The following is a 19,639-nucleotide window of genomic DNA, read 5'->3' as shown; positions in this document are numbered from 1 at the left end:
ATTGAAGTGCTACTTTTCTCATACAGTGCTGAGATGTTGGGCAACACTGTGATGTACTTCATTACTGTGTGGCTAATGAATTGTGTGATTGGCAGCCAGTGTCCCGTTTCTTTTTTGTCACACCTCGTATGTTTGTATCATTTCTAAAGGCTCCAACATGCCTTTATATATGATACAGAGGGGTGTTGATATCGTTCGTTTGTATCATTTCTAAAGGCTCCAACATGCCTTTATAAACGATACAAACAGAGAGGTGTTGATATAATATGTTCATTTTGTTTATAAAGGCATCAAAATACCTTTATAAACGATACAAACAGAGAGGTGTTGATATCATATGTTCATTTTGTTTATAAAGGCATCAAAATACCTTTATAAACGATACAAACAGAGAGGTGTTGATGACACATCCTCATGCAATTAGTGCAGATTTAAGAAAAAATATTATGGAAATTGGCTGTTTGGGTTTGGTAATGTGTACTGTATTGTAAATGAGTTTTTATTCCGGTAGAACAGTAATAATTGGATGAGAATGAATGAATGAAAGAACAGTAATGAGAAGCTGCACAGTCTGTTGCATAACACAAGCACAATGGCTGCCCTGGATGCTGGTACTTTCAGCTGGATGTGGGTCTTCCAGTCTGCCTGCACGTTTTTCGTTAAAGTGTGTGTATGTGTGTGTGTGTTCTTACCTGATTGTATATTTACAGGAATGAGTCAGGCTCATACTGTCTTGTGTTTTAAACCATTTTTATCATACATATCCTTAAATTTGTGAATAGTTTTGGCACACACTATTTCATTCAGTAGTGCATTCCACTGATCAATTGCCCTATTTGGGAAACTAAATTTCCTTGTGTCTTTATCGCTTCTCTTTTTACATACTTGTAGTTTTTTGCAGTGTCCTCTTGCTGATGCCTCCCCATAGGTTATATATTCACTTATGTCTATTTTCTCTCCCTGAGATGCATTTATATAGCATAATCATGTCTCCTCTTTTCTGTCTCTCCTGTAGTGTTGGTAGATTCAGTTTATTTAGTCTTTCTTCGTATCTTAGATCCCTTAAGCTTGGTACCCATCTTGTAGCTGCCCTTTTTACTTTTTCAGTCTTATCTATGTTTTTTGAGATGAAGATTCCAGACTACTAATGCATACTCCAGGGTTGGTCTGATGAATGATGTTATTATCTTTCTCAACATGTCTTCATTTATGTATGTGAATACTATTCTCATATTAGCAAGCAGTGTATACATGTTATGTACCTTCTCACTGATGTAGTAATCTGGAGATAGTCTGTTATTGATAATCACTCCTAGGTCCTTCTCTCTTTCTGATATGTGTAGGGCTGATCTTCCTAACTTATACTGTCAATCTGATCTTTTCTCACTTTTACCAAACTTAATTATATGACACTTGTCCACATTAAATTCCAGTTGCCATTTATTGCTCCATTGTGCGTAAGAACCAACCAGAGGCCAATGACTATCCATGTTGTAGGAACAGTTCCATTCCTTTGGGTGAAAACTATTTCATATTAACTCAGAATTTTCCACCTACAGAAGTTCAGGCCCCTGGATCTGCAGCCTAAGAAGACCCATGCCATCTGATGCAGCCTGACGGTGGCAGATGAAGCTCCTCACACCTAAGATATCAAGAGGCAAATTTCCCACCCTGCAGAGATGCCGTCAAGGCATAAATAAACGGCATGAATGTTTTTTTTTATCCCCCAGTGAACTGTATTTTATTCCCCCTGAAGAGTTAGATGATTGCAATTGTGTATGTATGTTAGATAACTGCAACTGTGTGAGAATATTAGATGTCGGAGCAATTGTGTGAGAATGTCAGTTTACTGCAGTTGTATAAGAATGGTGGGGAATGTTTAATTATGTGTGTCTCTTGTAATTTTTTATCCCACAGTGAAAAATAAATTGTCCATAATATGCAACATGTTTTAGTACCCACAGTCATATTGCAAGCGGCTTTTGCAGACTTAACACATCTCTGTGATTCATTCTCATTGCATCTCAGCATCCTTTTGTATGCACCTAATAATGAATACAGTGATGTAGGAGAATACTGAGTAGCAAAAAGGAAGCTAAATCACTAACAAAAAGGAGCTTCAGTACCTACCATACAACTTATAATGTGGCCTCATGTAGGTTGTGCCATCCACTCGTGCAATAGTTTTCTTTGCTATTTACATCTTACGCTTATTGATTAGTCACTTACAGGAGCAGCCTAGCATGGACCAACCTACCTTAAGTTTTCCCTTCATATCTATCTATCTATCTATTGCCAGACGCCTCAATCCCGTTTGGGGTGGCCACAAACAAATCGCCTCCAAGTCGCCCTGTCCCCCGCCATTTCACTGCCCTGCTCCCAACTCACACCCCCCTCTCTCATATGCTTTTTGTTTTTCCAATTTCTTGCAGTTATCCTTTCTTGTTTTTTGTTATTGTTTTGTTCAGCCAGTCTTCTGCAATTAAACTTGCATGTTCGAAGTTATGTTCTTTGTTCTTGCAGCTTTTTGTAGCTACACTTTCATGTTCTTTATGTGCTGTGTTCTGTCAGTGTCATATTGTGTGTTTATGTGCATTTTTCTGCCTATCTTGTCCTGTTGTGTTCTTTATGTGCTTTGCTCTGTGTTTTTGTCTGCCAGCCTTCTTCAGTTATCCTCAGCTATGTTCTTCTCTTGACTCAGTGCTTAGCCAGAGTTTTAAATCATGGCATACACTCTAGTCAGGTAAGGCAGCTCCTTAACACCTCCTCCCAAGCTTTTCCATTTTTCTCTTCCTCCTCTTTCTCTTCCAAGTCCTCCTCTTCCTGTTCGTCTTCTTTTTCTTCCAGTTCCTCTTCTCTTTCCTCTTCCTCATTTTCTTCTTCTTTTCTTTCATATCTCCTTTTTCCTCTTCCTCTTTCTGTACCTCCCTTTCCTCTTCTCTCTTGTCATCATGTTCTTCCTCTTGTCCTTCCTTTTCTTCTTCCTCTTCTTGTTCCTCTTTCCCTTTCCCCTCTTCTTTCTCCTCCTCTTCCTCCTTTTTCAGTTCATCCTTTTCTTTTTCCTTTTCCACTTTTCCTCCTCCTCTTCTCTTGTTCTTCCTGTTCCTTCTCATCCTCTTTTCCCTCTTCCTCTTCCTTTCTTCCTATACCTCTTCCTCTTCTTCCTCATTCTTTCTCCTCTTCCTCTTTCTCTTGTCCTTACCCATCCTTCCTCCTCTGCCCCCTTCTCCTCCTCCTCCTCTTCTTTCTCCTTTTCCTCTTCTTCCTCCTTCCACTTCTTTCTTTTTTCATTTTCTATTTTCGTCTTTCTACTTTCTTCTGTTTTATTCTTTCTCCTTTCTTTCTTCCATTTCCTCTTTCTCCTTTCTTCTATTTTCTCGTTTTTCTTCTTTCCCCCTTCGTCTTTCTTTTTTCTTCTTTGTCTCATTTCTTCATTCTTTCTCCTTTCTTCCAATTCTTTCCTCCATTTCTTTTTCTCCTTCCATTTCGTTTTTCTCCTTTCTTCCATGACTTTTTCTCCTACTTTCTTTCTCATTATTGTCTTCATTTCTTCCATTTCTTTCTTTCTCCTTTCATCTTTATTTCATTTCTTCTTTCTTTTACTTTCTTGTTTCTTCTTTCTTTGTCATTTCTTCTTCCTCCGTTCCTCTTTCTTTCCCCTTTCTTCTTTCTCTCGCATTTCTTCTTTCTTGAATGAAGTACAAACTTTTGTATGAATGAATTTAAAGGTCTGCAACGTAAACATTGCCGTAACGAGTATAATTATGAATGGAACAACGTAAACAAAGTGTGAGAAAACATGAATGAACGACAAGAAAATCTCTTCATTTGTAGCCTAATCATTTCAGTCTCACGTTTAACTCATCTCAGAAGCGTTTATATATGTCCTACCACGTTATTACACACTGCAGAAGCATTAAGGTACAGTAATCAAGCGGAAATATGTTAAAATAAGAACTTTGAGAATGTGTGTTTTGAATGGACCGCTCGTCAACTCGTATTTCCATATGGTTATATTTGCATGCTTGTTGATTCTGGAAGAGCTAGTATATTTGAACTTCTGGACAAAAAAAGGGCATACTAGCGTGGTTGAGCATTATGTTATAGAAAAACTAGTATAATCTCCTCTCTCAGTACATCTGATTAGCACTGAAATCATTCCAAATAATTATATTACTAGAAATGTCTGGTAACTTTTCGGGCTCGCTAACATCGGTGGTTCAATCCGAGTTGATTTTTGTATTAGGCATTTTTTTTTTAGATACAGTGGCGTGACATTGCACAAAACTCCTGACCTACTGCTGACAGTAAATGCTGGCTATATATTACAGGCTATAAGGGATACATAACTGCCTTTCTCGCTGAAGAAATAATAGCACAGCTGGAGCGAATGTCTAGGTCTTACGAGCCCTACTTCAATCAGCTATAGATGCCGCTGCAGGGTGGGCCACAGATCATGGCTTTAAATTCTCTCCCACGAAATCCTGTGCTATAACTTTTACTAGCCGTCATTCAATCCCTCAACCCCCTCTTACACAATATGGTACTCACCTGCCATACCAATTATCAGCCCCTTTCCTTGGCCGTATCTTCGATTCTCGAATGACTTGGTCCTCGCATCTCACTCCCCGTAAGACCTCTGCTTCCCTCAGACTTCGATTATTACAAACTCTCAGCCATATGTCCTGGGGTGCAGACTGTACAACTCTGCTCCGGCTCCATACTGTCTTAGTTTTGTCGAAGATTGATTATGGCTGTCAGGTTTATGGATCTGCCTCATCTTCCTCCCTGCGGCGCCTAGATTCTGTTCACCATCATGGGTTACGTCTGGCGTTGGGTGCTTTTCGCTCCACCCCGGTTACGAGTCTACTGTATATGTCGAGTCGGGTATGTCCACTCGATCCTCCAGACGTGACAAGTTGACTCTCCGTTACCACATTCTCCTTCTTCAACACCCATCTGCAGGTTTCCCTTCCTCTGTTACGCACCTCTCCCCTCCTTTTCCGCCCTCGTTAGCTTCATCTTTTCCTTGTAGGGTCTCCAATTTATTTCCATCCCCTTTTTTCCCTGCTTTTTCAGTTCTCCCTCTGCGAGATTCTATGTTCCCGCCTTGGCTTCTTCCTCGCCCTACTGTCTGTGATGTCCTGCTCTCTTGTCCAAAGTCCTGTTCCACCTCACAGGAACTCTATCATCTTTTTATGGACCATATGCATTGTCACTCCTCAGCGACCCCAGTGTACACAGACGGCTCTAAGTCTTCTGTGGGCTCGGATTTTGCTGCTCTTTTCCCGGACCATACCTATTAGATCCGTCTTCCACCAGTCGCAAGTATTTTCACTGCTGAATTGCTGGCCATTTTACTGGCCCTTCGTGTTATATACCGATCAAGGTTACACACTTTTGTTATTTTCACAGATTCACTTAGTGCACTACATGGTATTCAGTCTATCCCTGTCAGCAACCCGCTAGTGCTGAAGATACAGGAATGGTTGTTCCGCATTAACACCAGATTGAAGTCTGTCTCCTGCTGGGTCCCAAGCCATGTTGGACTACCAAGTAGTGAGAGGGTTGACTGCCTAACACGTGCAGCTGTCACCTCTTGCTCTGTCACACCTCATCCTATCCCGGGAACTGATTATTTCTCAATTGTTACCCGTCTCCTTGGCCAGCGGTGACAAGCAGAATGGACGTCTACAACTGACAACAAACTCCGTTACATCACACATGCTGTCACTCCCTGGCAGTCGTCCTCCCATCGCAACAGGCGTTGGGAAACAGCCCTGGCCCGTCTGCGCCTTGGCCACACGCGGATCACATGGCTTTCTGATGTCAGGAGGCACTCCTCCGACCTGTCATTGTTGCCAGGCTCCACTCACTGTCCACCATCTTTTGCTTGACTGCCCTTCGTTCCACGTCGTGCCAGACGGACTCTCCCGTTCCTTTACTCCCTTGGACGTCCCCCTACCTTAGCCGATCTTCTTGGTGAATCCCCTGTGTTTTCCATCACACCTCATGCGCTTCCTATCTCAAACCCGTATCTTGCCTCACATTTAGTGTCTTTCCCGTCTTCCCCTCTACCTTTATTCCACTATAGCATACCCGTCATTTTTATACAGCGGTTTTAGTGCCATATACTCCTCTTGGGCTTGGTGCCAGTCCTTATTACTTACTTACTGTCATCTACAACTACACACACACACACACACACACACACACACACAAAACATTCCTTTTACACAACCACCACATCTAACGCCACTTCTACCTTCTTCATTCCCTGCCACTGTCATCTACAACTACACACACACACACACACACACACACACACACACACACACACACTCACAAGATTCCTTTTACACAACCACCACATCCAACGCCACTTCTACCTTCTTCATTCCCTACCACTGTCATCTACAACTAAACACACACACACACACACACACACAAGATTCCTTTTACACAACCACCACATCCAACGCCACTTCTACCTTCTTCATTCCCTACCACTGTCATCTACAACTACACACACACACACACACACACACACACACACACACACACACACACACACACAAAACATGTATGTGAGTGAGGTGCAGAGGGGAGAGGGAAGGGGAGACCGAGGAAGAGATGGGGGGGGTGGAGGAGAGGTATGAGACACGGGGTGAAAGCTGGGAGTATGGCGGGTGAGAGACTAACTAGGAGAGTGTACGTGAATGAGGTGGAGGGTGGAGAGGGAGGCGGAGACCGAGGAGGAGATGGTGGAATGGAGGAGAGCGGTAGGATAGGGCCTATAAGAGAGAGCGTGGGATGTACCTTGGGAGTATGGAGGGTGAGAGAATAACTAGGAGTGTATGTGAGTGAGATGGAGGGGGGAGAGGGAGGGGGAGACCAAAGAAGAGATGGAGGGATGGAGAGGTACATAAACGGGGGGGTGTAAGATGGGGGGAGGGTAGCGACATGGCAGGGGACAGGGTGACATAGAGACGATTTGTTTGTGGCCACTCCTTACGCAAATGAAGGCGTCTGACTATAGATGGATATATAGATAGGAATAATACTAAAGGTAAACATTAATCAGCATAATAAAAACAAGTATTTTATCTCGACCTAGAGAAGCTTCGAATCCCGTCAGTCACCCTCTAACCGTGAGAGGGGAAGGACGCTCGAGCTGTGTGTCTATTCTCAGTGTTGATAGTGTTTCAACAGCTTGCCCATCTTGCCGAGATGAACAAAGGTGAGGCAGGATATTGTTCATCAGTTCTTTGATACTGCCTCTTCTTTCAGTTGAACCATCTATCAATCTACAGTATTGTCACACGCCTTAATTACGTAAGGGGTGGCCACAACCTAATCGCCTCCTTGTCGATCTGTCCCCCACCAGTTCACTGCCCTGCTCCGAGCTCACACCGCCCTCTCTCATATACCTCTCCACTCTATCGGAGAGCGACGAACCATGGAAGTGTGTGGACGTCCAGATCCCGTTCCTGCTGCAACCTCTCCTGCTATTGCTCACGACCCGTTGAGGGGGGCAGACAGCAGGCCTCGGCCTTCTACGACCCAGATGAAGATCAGAGGTGCTGTGGTTTGGTTTAGCGTTCGGGCGGGGTACGGTTTTATCAAACGCCACGATGCTGGTGTTGATATTTTCGTGCACCGTCAGGCGATTGCTAAACCAAATCCACGGCATCTCCAGCGCTCCCTAGGCGATGGCGAGACGGTGGAGTTTGTCCTCTTTGGAACGCCCAAGGGTCCTGAGGCTAGGGACGCCACCGGACCGGGAGGGGCTGCCGTACAGGGCTCTGCCTATGCACGGCGGCGTCCCACGGTTTGGCGGCACCAGCCCAGGGATCAGGGGTGTTCAGGGGAGGTAAGCACCGTCGTCGAGATGTGCATCGCGACTGTGAAGGCTTTTTGTGGGGGTAATAAGGGGGCTTTGCGTGTTCTCCTTCCAAAGATCTTCAAGGAGAATGGGCTGCCCAACCTTATCATCCCCGAGTGCTTCGTCCGTGATGTACATACAGTCCCTCGCCGACGGGAGCGCCAGGCTCGTAAGCCTCGTCCAGCTATTCCTCGCCAGATTCAGAGGAAGAGGCTTAGGCTGGAGGCCCCCCTCAACCGAAGGACGACCTCTCAAGTTGACGACCCGGCCCCGGCCCCGGCTAACGATACGGCTACGACCACGGCGGAAGTACACCAGCAGCCAGCAATGTCTGAGGAGGAGCGAGACTCGTCTGCCACCGCCTCCATGGCCGAGGAAGCGTCGACCGGCTCCTCGGCCGAGGAGGAAGTCAGGGAGTCCACTACTCCTCAGACAGAGGAGGGCACCCCATCTCGGCCTCCTATTATCGACCTTAAGGATCGGCTAGACGTAGCCTCCTATAGACACCTTCTGCCTCTCAGCGCTCACACCCGATCGTACCAGCTCGGAGCAACAACATATACCACCCTCTACGATCTGCTCCGGGCTGACGATCGGGGTGAGAACATAAGAGCTGTGCTGATTGTCAGGGGGGAGGAGGTGCGTCTAGCCGATCTTAGAGCATTTTATCACATGCTCCCACCTCGGCCGGCCCCCTAGATCGGCGGTGTGCGCGGTGAGAGAGTGACCAGTACTTTCATCATAAAACTCGGCTGGCCTAATACCCCGAATAGAGGGTGATGGCCATTAAGCCAAAAACAAACAAAACAAACAAAAACCACTCTATCCTTCCATCTCATCCTTGGCCTCGCCCTCCATCTTCGCCCCTCCACCTCACATACACTCTTCTCGTCAGTCTCACTCTCTCCACCCTCTCCACATGGCCAAACCACCTTAATGTGTTTCTCCTAACCAATCTTTATTCGTGTGAAAAGTGGTGTGGAAACACTGTAAGTTATCTGAGAGGAATGTGGAGCTACGTGGAGAGACAGACAGGCTGACAGGGTGCCGCTCCGTAGAAATCGTCTGCTAATGTGGAAAAACAAATAAGCGACGGACCTGCACGTGGAAAAAATTACACGCTGTCCATTTAGAGACGAGGAGAGGAGGGGGGGGGTGTCAGCTGGGGATAATGCCATAGCCCGCGCCCTCCAAGATAGTGTTAAGGTGAGAAGGAGAGGCAGAGAGGGAGGGAAGGAGAGGCAGAGAGGGTGGAAAGGAGAGGCAGAGAGGGAGAGAAGGTGAGGCAGAGAGGGTGGGAAGGAGAGGGAGAGAAGGAGGGAGAGGGGGGGAGAGATTGAGAAGGAGGGATGAGGGAGGGAGGGAGGGATGTGAGGCAGGAGGGAGGAGAGAGAAGAGGGAGGGAGTACAAAGGAATACAAAGAACAGCAAACAGCAACAGACCTTATGATCCTTTCGAGGCTTTTTGTTACAGAGTAGACTATGACTACGAGATCTAATTCTACATGCTGATGGATAAGGATAGTAAAGCAAGAAGGAGGAAACTACAACATAGCGTAGTTCACTGTATAATGACAATGGATTCTAAAGCAAATATATAAAAACAAGTAGGAATAGTTCTATGTAAACAGTAAAACAAAGCTGTGCATAACACTTACCGTACAGAGTTGTGTATTACTGTATCTTTAAGCCTTATTGGACATGTGGAAAGAATGGAGAATGAAAGACTGACTAAGAGGGTGTATGTAGGTGAAGTGGAGGGAGGGAGAGGGAGGGGGAAGACCGAGGATGAGGTGGAGGGATGGAGTTGAGAGGTACATGAAGGAGGGGGGAGTGAGATGAGAGGAGGGCAGTCAAATGGTGGGCGACAGAGCGACTTGGAGGCGTTTGGTCTGCGGCCACTCTTTGCTGGATTCAGGCGTCTGGCAATAGATAGATAGATAGATAGGGATGTGAAGAACCGCTCACCCTCCATCTTCTTATGTAACAACTTCCTATGGACTTATCAATCCATCAGAAATGCATCTACATAAACAAACACATACTAAATAGTTTTCCTCGCTGTCTTTACATATACTATAATTTTCTTTTTATTATCGTTGTTTTATAGAGGGAGGGGAAGGTGGTATATCTCACTAGGATGCTTTAGGGAGTTCTTCATTTATGCAACAGGTCAACTCTGGAACTGTCTCCCTCTGTCTGTATTTCCTACATCCTATGATCTCCAGTTTTTCACACGCAGTGTGTCCAGGCATCTCGAAATAAACGGATCTAGAATTTGGCTCTCCTTTGTATGTTTTTTTTTTATTTTTTCTTGGAAGGAACGGTTTCCCGGCTCCTGGCCTTTGGTTCCTTCTTCCTTGCATAAAAAAGAAATGAGAGGAGCATGTGGAGTTACATGGAGAGACAGACTGACAAATGAGGAAGTGAAGGAGCGTTGTGGTGTGGATGTGGATGTGATAGGAAGCGTTAGGAGTAACACACTGAGGTGGTTTGGCCATGTCGAGAGGATGGAGAGTGAGAGGCTGACGAGGAGAGTGTATATGAGTGAAGTGGAGGGGGAGAGAGGGAGGGGGAGGCCAAGGATGAGATGAAAGGATAGAGTGGAGAGGTATATGGGAGAGAGATGTGTGAGGTGGGAGCAGGGCAGTGAAATGACGGGGACAGGACGACATGGAGGCGATTTGTTTGTGGCCACTCCTTGCAGGATTGAGGAGTCTGGCAATAGAGAGATAGACAGATAGATATTCGTTCTATCTATCTATCGCCAGTCTCCAGAATCCCGTATCTATCCATCTATCTGTCTATCTATCGCCAGACGCCATAATCCCGTACCTATCCATCTATCGCCAGACGCCATAATCTCATATCCATCCATCTTTCTATTTATCTATCGCCCTATCTGTCTATCTATCTATCACCAGACGCCAAAATCCCCTATCTATCCATCTGTCTATCTATCGCCAGACGCCATAATCCCATATCTATCTATATATCTATCTATCGCCAGACGGTATAATCCCTCATCTATCTATATATTTATCTATCTATATATCGCCAGACGCCATAATTCCGTATCTATCTATCTATCTATCTATTGCCAGACGCCTTAATCCCGTACCTATCTATCTATCTATCGCCAGACGCCATAATCCGGCAAGGGGTGGCCGTTTGTCTTTGAGTTAGTTGTTTTACGGGGAGGGGCACTAACCCTCCGCCAACCCACTTGTTGACACTTAAGGAACACATATGGGTTGGTTATATGGTTACCACCTAGCGTTGTAAATGGTTTCCTGGCTTACAGGAAACCATTAGGCTTGTCACTCAATGTAAAGCCACCTGAAAAGGAAAGAGGAGTAACAAAAAGTGACAGGAAAGATGGGAGAAATAGGAAGAGAGGAGGACAGACACAGAAAAAGAATGATAAAGGTGAAGGAAGAAGTAGGCAGCACTACATCAGGTGAGTAGATGCTGGTGAGAAATAGAAAGAGAGGAGAGCAGACACAGAAAAAGAATGATAGAGGTAAAGGAAGAAGTAGGCAGTACTACATCAAGTGAGTGGATGATGGTCGCCACCATGGAATCATATCCATTAATCCTTGAAGTAGTCGGCCACCTCCGATATTTTGCTCAGTTGCCGCTGTGTTGGTCTCTTCATTACCGTATGTGTTGTGTCTTTGGCCTTCTCATGTTTACATTGAGTGCGGTAGGTTCCTCGTGCTCCATCACCTGTATGGTTTTGCTGAGTGACATGTCTTGGTGGTGTGGGGTAGCCAGATAATGTCACTCATCATATCATCAGTCAGACCTTGCCCCGGTGTTCTTTTGGCCCCTTGCACTGGTACCCTAAGTGCACCAGTGAAGGGTGTTGCCAGGACTGACGTGTGCACGGGTGCTTAGCGTCACCCGCGTCACCAAAGTCACATGCAGTACAACATGGCATAGAAGACCCCGGTTGTGATATGATTACCCCAATGAATCCTACATCATACTTTTTTTATTTTATTCTTACTGTCTCAAGACGATTTTATTTAATACTAAAGATCTGTGGCAGTGAAGGTTAACTAAGATATTATTCCTTTCGCAGGGGTGACGAACGGCCAGTAACAGGAGCAGCCAACAGAGAGCTATGTGGCATTTCTTTACTGCAGTGTGTCACCATATCCCGCCCCACACCACCACACATCCCCGCCAGTCCCTCTCTACTCACCAGTCTTCGAAACTACCTAACATTGTCTTTCCAAAGCCACGAAGTGTAGATGTTGATACAAATAAACGTGAAATACAATCATGCCTGAGTTTCTCTCCTCATCTGAGCATGACATCAAATAAATAACTGGTATTTTGTGTAATTACTCTTTTTAATATTAACTAACAGTAAACTCCCAGCCCAAAAGCAGTCAAGATAGAGAGTTCCCAGCTCCTACATCACTTCAAAATCTCTTTACCTAAAATCTCGTGGCCAGTGTCATGCAAGATTTTCGCATAATACTCTGTACATAGAACGAATAAATTGCTAGTTTATGGAATACAGGAGTCTGCCACAACTCTCCATTTGGGGAAAAGAATGGTTAAAAGAAAATACATAGACAGAGGCGAATGGGAGAAGGTTGTGGTATTTGACTAATGGGGGTACTGTTGATATTTTCACTGCCTTTTTTTCTCATATACAGAGTGAAACTAAAGCTTTATTAATCCTCAGATACGCACATCATTGTTAACTGACGTGATCTGGTACGAGTATGGCTGAAAACAAAATATGTAATCAGAAAAGCGGCCAGAAAAAAAAAAAAAATCGTTGTTTCTGCTACTAGTGGATGTTATTACAGTCAACCGAGAAAGCCCGATGAAGCTATGTGTTTGGCCAGGTTTATATATCTATCTATCAGTCTGTCTACCTGACCGCCTGCCTGTCTGCCTTTTCTGCCTCCCTGCCTGCCAGCCTGTCTGTTAGCAAGATTATAAGGAAAAGTCAGCAGATTATCTTATTTCTTTATTTAGATTTTGAATTTACCATTCTAAACAAACCCTTACGAACTCGGGAACGTTGTCGCTGGAATCCAAGCAGGAAGAGTCAGCGGACAGTGACTAATTGTTCGCAGTTACCCATCCATTTTACTGCTTTCTCTGAATAGGAAGCCCACCCCGACTTAATCTGTTGCGTCACAAAAGGTGCGCGGGGAAGTCAAGCGAGCAGATCATCTCTGTCATTAGATTTTGAGTTAGGTTAGGATGAAGTAATTTTTTTTTATAGCATTCAGTAAAAGGTCAGGGGTACAAGACAAAGATAAAGGTTCAGTCAGCCGTCATGCCCGAGCGAGAGGCTCATCAATTTCGAAGCATTGTGATGAGCAAGTATATAATAAACAGTAGCTCAGAGATAGACTCCGTGGAGAGAGTGCAATTAGTACGTCACGTCTATACGATTATTTGATTTTCTGTTACAATACTCTAGAATCACAGGTGTTTATTGATAAAGTGGACTGGCGTTTGAATCGACTGTGAGGCACGAGAGTTGTTGGCGTCACTTCATAAGCTGGTGGATAGATTTTGCTGGATTTTCTCGCCATTGTCCTCCTGCCTGTGATCTCGCCTTGTTCCCGCTGCACCCTCCAAAGGTATGCTGTTTGACTTTTTCTATACTCGCGGCTCACGACCCTGAGGTTGTCATTATCGTACCCTGGCAACCATTCAAAAGCGCGACCGATTTCGTATCATATTATGCACGAATCAATATAATAAGGATGAATATATTATACACGAATATTATTATACACGAACGTATTATACACGAATCACATGCGTCTCATATAATATCAACCTCAGAGGCGTGCCCCACGACTATAATTCTGTACTCGTTTTACTCTAACTTGGCTCAAATTTTCCATCCCTCCAACCTGAATGCCGAGTTGTAGCAATAGATTAATGCTAGAAAACGTAAGTCACAAAAAAGTGGTATGGAAAGGATGCCGTAGCGTTATCCGTTTCTGCCAATGACCCATGTGAAGTAAGCTGCAAAAGGACGAAAATATGGGCCACTTAACAATGAAAAAATAATATACTACGTGTTACAATGATAATCTAGGACGTTGTGGACAGTTGAGAAGTTTGCGGTTTGCAACAGAGGGACAGGAAGACAGAGAGACAGACAGGCAGAAGACAGACAGATACAAGGCAAGGAGACACAAAGGGGAGACGAAGTGTGGCATTATTATTAGTGTAGATGACTACAGAGCACATTGCATTTGTGCCCTAACTTTAAAAGCATGTCTTCTCATGCAGAGGTTCTTTGACGAGTAGTGAACTAACAGACAGACAGAAACACACACACACACACACACACACACACATATACTCTCTAATGGAACATATTGGTTGGGAAATGTGTTTATGTAACTTTGGTGTGGGACATTGCCATCGGAACACGCAGGCACCTCCTGCCAGACAAGCAAAGATTTTCTTAACGAAATATATTTGCATAAAGCTGGTTAATATCCTTTTGTACACACACACACACACACACACACACACACACACACACACAAATACTCTCTAATGGATCATGTTGGTTGGGAAATGTGTTTATGTAACTTTGGCGTGGGAGGTTGCCATGGTAACATACAGGCACCTCACACCAGTCATGCAAAGATTTTCTTAACGATATATTTTTGCATAAAGCTGGTTAATATCCTTTTGCACACACACACACACACACACACACACACACACACACACACACACACACACATTTACTAATATGCATACCCAAACCACCATTCACACAGGCTCGATATGAACTCGGCCATCCTTCCACACGCAGTATGCCTCCCTGTCGCACACAGGATCTCCTCCGTACACAGACAACTCAACACACACACACACACACACACACACACACACACACACACACACACACACACACACAAATACACGCACACACAGGCACACGTTCACAAACACAGACACACAGCCACAGCTCTGCACGGCCTCGCCTCCAAGGACACACGCCAACCCTCCACACAAACACCCACTCCTCTACATATCCAAACCTCCACACGTAGCCCTGCCTCCACCTACGTAACCCCAACCTCACCTCCACACACGTAGTTCCACCTTGGCATAAGTAGTCCCACCTCCACTCATTCGTACACAATGACATCTTGACAAATGTCGATTGATCTACATATACATATCCATAACCCGACACACAAAGTTTTTTTTTTTCAATATACATAGCCATACCTTCTTATATATAGAGCTATCCCTGGACACATAAGGCCACACCGTCCCACACAGTACTGCTCTTACACACATGCAGATCCACCTTAGACAAAGGTGTCGTGCTTCCCTTACTTGCTTTACTCTTTGTCTATTCATCTCCTATGGAAGACTAAGTTCCGTTACGTTAAGTCCAAATCAGGTTAGTCAGATTTAATCAAGTTTCATTGGGTAGCGCTGGATAGGTACAAGTGGGGAGCCAGACATAACAACACATCAAGTAATCACAAGTCCATTTGGCCGGCGCTATGTGGGAGCGTCTCGTTCCTTATTAAGAGGAAGGGATTCTAGGGTTACTCAAAATTAATTTTCTTTTCTCCGTTTATATACAAACTATGTACAATTTTTACACTAAGTCAAAAGCAACAACTTATTTACTTTTGCTCTCGATGTCTGTTGATTCTCCATGGCCTCTTGACTTTCCTCAATGTACCTTAAACATCTTCTAAAGGTACGATTAGCCTTAATGGCCATCTCATTTTTATAGTTATCCAGATCATAGCAGATCGGTTCCTTTTCCACGACATCATACGGGACACCAGGGTCCCTTAGGAACATGAGGTAGAATGGGGATTCCTTTAACACTCTGTGATACGCTGTGTTATATGCCCATGTGGCAAAGCACAACATTGAATCCCATATTTGTGGTTTATCCTCTACTAAACTCCTTAGGTATTTCATTATCGTGGCATTGGCTCTCTCAATCACCCCATTGGCAGACGGGTGATACGCTGTTGTTGTTGTCTTTTTCGTCTTTAGCAACTCAGCTATTCCTTTAAGAGTTGCATTAACAAACTCTGTTCCTTGGTCTGTGACCATCCAGCGTGGTGCTCCATGAACACACACGACATTTTTAACGAATGCTCTGGCAACCTCATCAGCAGTCTTCGTGCGAAGCGGGACGGCTATCAAATATCGTGTCATCACATCTATTACTGCCATAATATATTTATATCCCTCTTCACTTGGATTTATAGAGCCGATCAGGTCCATATGAATTCTCTCAAAAGGTACTCCTACTCTAGGGTATCGCTGCAACGGCGCCGGGGCGTCCCCCGACGGCTTGAAGCGGTTGCAAGTAAGGCACGCCTTGCAATAATTCTCAACATCTGTATTCATCCGTGGCCACCAACTAAATCGCTTTAGTCTTTCTAAAGTTACTTTGATTCCCCCATGACCTACAGTCGGTAATTTATGAGCTACACGGCTGGATTAAGCATGTGGGAGGCCCGGGGCCCGCTTGGAAGGGAGGCCCCCTTTCCAACTCCCCCAATGGCATACACCACAGACTGGTAACCTAAATCCTAATATATAAATAGGACACTTTTAGTTAGGAAATACTGAACGGGGACTATTCATCCAATGCTGTAATATGTAATGCATAAACACGAAATGAAATGAACACAAGTTGCTCTGGTGGGAGGCCCCCTCTTGGTGGGTGGCCCAGGGCCCCCCCCCTTAATCCGGCGGTGATGAGCTATCTCTAAAGCACTCTGTTTGCATTCATCAGGAGTTACAACTTGCATTAGGCTCTCATCATAGTCATTTGTAGCGAAGTGATAGAGTAATCCATCCTCAACCATGAACTCACTAGTACTAACTCCTAGTGCTCTACGTGCATCTTTAATTTCTTCTCTAGTCACTTCTACTTCTCCATCTCGTACACATTGATGATACTGTTCCTTCATTCTTTTATACAGTGGATGCGCAATCTGTCTGGGTCTCACTACCAACTCTCTCCATCTTATTATATCTCTTTCTTTATCTTCATCGATCCTGGATATCTGATAATCCTCTTTCTCGCACTCACTATCATCATCATCATCCTTGGTTCTCTCTCTTATCTTTGGTTTTGTACCCGTAACTGCGAGAACTCTGTCTACCGATAACACTTGGCCTCGAAGTCTAGATAAGGCATCCGCTACAACATTATCCTTGCCGGGTATATAGGTTATCTTAATGTTATACTCGGCAACCAAAAGTTGCCACCTAGCAATTCTTCCACTAGGGCTGGTTGCGTTCAGCAGCCAGGTCTATGATCCACACGAACTCCACCTCGTAACCCAATATTAAGCTCCTGTTTACCTGGAGACCATATACTATAGCCAAAACATCTCTCTCTATAGTGCTATATTTCACCTCAGCAGAGTTTAACCGTCTGCTAAAGTAGGTGATAGGCCGTAAATGACCTGCGTCGTCTTCCTGCTGTAATACTCCTCCTATAGCAGAAGAAGAAGCGTCTGTAGTCAGCACAAATTTCTTTGTGAAGTCTGGAAACTGCAAAGTCACTCCTTCGAGCAACTCTTGTTTCAGTGTTTGAAAAGCAATCTCTGCTTCAACACTCCATTGTATCGGGGTGTTATCTCTCTTTTTATTCTTTCTACCACCTGTCACTTTAATGAGTGGTCCAGCCTTCTCAGCGTAACCCTGAATATACCGTCGGTAGTAATTAGTCATTCCGAGGAAGGACTGCAATTCACAGACGGTTTTGGGAGTGGCTATATCACGAATAGCATTCACCTTTTGGGGTTGTGGTTTTATTCCTTTGGCACTAACAACATGTCCCAAATAGTCCACTTCTGATTTTAAAAAATGACACATGGACAACCTTAGAGAAAGATTGACATCACTCCATCTTCCCAGCACTATATCTAAATTCCTTAAATGTTCCTCCCAAGTCTCGCCCTGAATGATTATGTCATCCAGGTACACATGTGTGATGTAGCCCGTAAGCCCAATTAACACATGGTTAATCACTCTCTGAAACGCAGCTGGTGCTTCTTTAAGTGCAAAGGGAAGCACATTGTACTCCCAGTGACCTTCAGGAGAGGAAAAGGCTGTCTTTTCCTTACAATCCTCTGATAATGGTATCTGATGGTACCCCTGACGTAGGTCCAAACAGCCGAATTAACGACTCTCACACACACACACACACACACACACACACACATTATACGTGTACATAGAACAGGCGAAACTTGGAATGTGCCATCCGTAGACGTTCGGACCGCAATTTTTCTTAGCGAATATATAGCCGATCGAAAGTTAGGTTAGGTCACTTTGGGCAGGGTTTGGTCTGATTAGGTAATTTTTGGTTGGGTTGGCTTCAGTTCGACTAGATATAGACGGATTAGGTTAGATTGCTTTAGAATACGTCGGTTTTGATAGATTTTGGGTTGGGTTTTATTTGGTTGGGTTAGGCTGGGTTAGATTAGGTTGGATTAGGTCATTTTAGGCTTGACTGGGTTGGGTTAGGTCGGGTATGGTATGGTTAAGTGAGACTGGGTAGGATTAGGTAGGGTTAGATGCGGTTAGGCTGCTTCAAAATAGGTTATGTTAAGTATGGGGAGGATACGTGAGATTGTGAGGTTAAATACAATTAGACTGGGTTAGGTGAGGTTAAGCTAGATTACGTTGGGTTGATTTAAGTTGGATTAGATCATTCGAGGTTAGGCAGGGTTCAGTTCGAGCAAATATTGATAATTTAGGTGAGACTGGGCTAAATTAAATCGGTTTAGATGTGATTAGGTTGGTTTGGGTTAGGTGAAGTTGAAATAGGACAGATATTGGTGGGATTAGTGAGATTAGTACAGATTAGATATGGTTAGGAGGGATTTCACTAGCACCGGCCACCGTAACATTGGCCTCCTGTGGTCAACCTCAGTTTTCCTTTCACTTTTCCCTGTAGATTTCTTTCCTCGACTCAGTATATGGACCAGGTTAATGTCCCTCACATTGGGAAGCCTTAAGTCTTACAAGGTTAGGCACGCAACACAGAAGCACAAATGGTGATGGGTGTCTGTAGTGAGAGTGATACGTAAATATGTTATAATGATTCATCCCGTCAGTCTGCAATATGAACCGACAGGGTGATCACATATGCAAGTATGTCCGTGAGCAAAAAGCCTCCAACACCTATCTGCCAGTTGAGGCAGTGGAAGGGTGCCACATGAACTAATTTCTTGTGATAGCAATATGAAACACACAAGAGAAAGGTATCAGAAGGAACGATACTCTCATTTGACAAGAGTGAGAAATATGGAAAGTAGGACGCAAGGCTGGGAGAGAATTTTGACTCCACATGAAAATACTTAATATCAGGATTCTCTTTAAATGGCCGCCTTGGTTTGAGTTACCCTAAAAACAGATCACGAGACAAAAACGCTTTCACTGAGCGACCGTGGATCTCCAGCTGAAAGTATATTGATGGTTAAATAGTAGTGATATGTACGTTGGTCTGCTGTAACATCACATATTAGTTCTGTAGTGTGTTTTTATGAGCAAAGTGCAAACACCAGTAGATTACATGACCTCCCTCCCTTTCCTTGCGCGCGCACCCCCCGAATTCCTCGTCCAGCAGCGGTGGCAGCAACATCTCCTCTCCTCATCATGGCCTCGTCTACTACTGCTCCAGCCTACGACCCGTTGAGGGGGGCTAATCAGGGGGGCTAATCATAGCAGTACTGAGCCTGAAGG

Source organism: Coenobita brevimanus, chromosome 53, assembly GCF_032717465.1.
Source record: "Coenobita brevimanus isolate Jiangsu-jjx chromosome 53, ASM3271746v2, whole genome shotgun sequence".
NCBI lineage: Eukaryota > Metazoa > Arthropoda > Malacostraca > Decapoda > Coenobitidae > Coenobita > Coenobita brevimanus.
Note: the sequence above shows the minus strand (reverse complement) of the source record.